Consider the following 1,090-nt stretch of genomic DNA (forward strand, 5'->3'; position numbering starts at 1 on the left):
GATGAAAGTAGTAGCTTGTGCATATCTCTGAAGGTCACGAAATATAAACCTGATGTAAAATCTCTGTCATCAGTGATGCAGCAGCAAAAGTCCCACTGATAATATCAAACGGAGTCATAAAGTTTTCTGTCGGACTATCAGTGTACATGTATACATTAAAAAATAAATGTATTTTTCATCATCATATACTGTTTTTATTGCTCGAATGAATTTTATTATTTCTTCAAGGTTCTTCACATATGTACACCTTAAGAGATATCAAGTAGGCGTAACATGTTCTCAAAAAATTAGGGTTGGCACGAAGAAGAATTTTGAGTCAGAGATTTTGCTGGTTTTGGCACGCACTCACAAAAAGGTTGCCCACCCCTGGTCTAGTCTGTCCCTGGTTACTCCTATGCCAGGTGTCTTTTAGTTATCTGAATTGTGTTGTGCTCAAGGCTACAAGCTTCCTGCAAAATATCTCCCAGTACATAGGGTTCTTTGTAAAGCCTGTAAAAAGTCTGGAAGCCCCATATTTAGGAGACAAAGAAACCAGGAGGGTATAAAGGGAAAGCTTCCTCAATGTTGCAGGGCTCACACTTTGAGAGACAACTCCTATGAGACCGCTGGTGTAATAAAGACTCCAAATTTGGCTTACTAAGGCGTCCTCTGTTCAGCTCGCTGATTTCCAATATAATGTTTCTATACCCATTTTGAGGTGTGGTGGGGGTCTTTTTTTCATCATAAATGGATGTTGAATTTTGTCAAGTGCTTTTATGCCTCATTGAGATAATTATGAGTTTTATTCTTGGTTTGGTTGATGGGATGAATCACATTGTTTTGTGAATGTTGAACCACCCTTGCATCCCTGGTATAAATTCCATTTGATTATGGTGCATAATCCTTTTAATATGCTATTGAATTCAGTTTGCTAGTATTTTGCTGAGAATTTTGGTATCTATGTTCATCAGAAATATTGGCCTGTAATCCTTTTCTTGCAGTGTCCTTGTCTGGTTTTGGTATCAGAGTAATGTTGGCCATATAGAATGAGTTTGGAAGCATGCCTTCCTCAAGTTTTTGGAATAAAAATTGTTCAAGGATAGGTACTGAT

Source organism: Myotis brandtii, unplaced genomic scaffold (genome assembly GCF_000412655.1).
Source record: "Myotis brandtii unplaced genomic scaffold, ASM41265v1 scaffold1750, whole genome shotgun sequence".
NCBI classification, from domain to species: domain Eukaryota; kingdom Metazoa; phylum Chordata; class Mammalia; order Chiroptera; family Vespertilionidae; genus Myotis; species Myotis brandtii.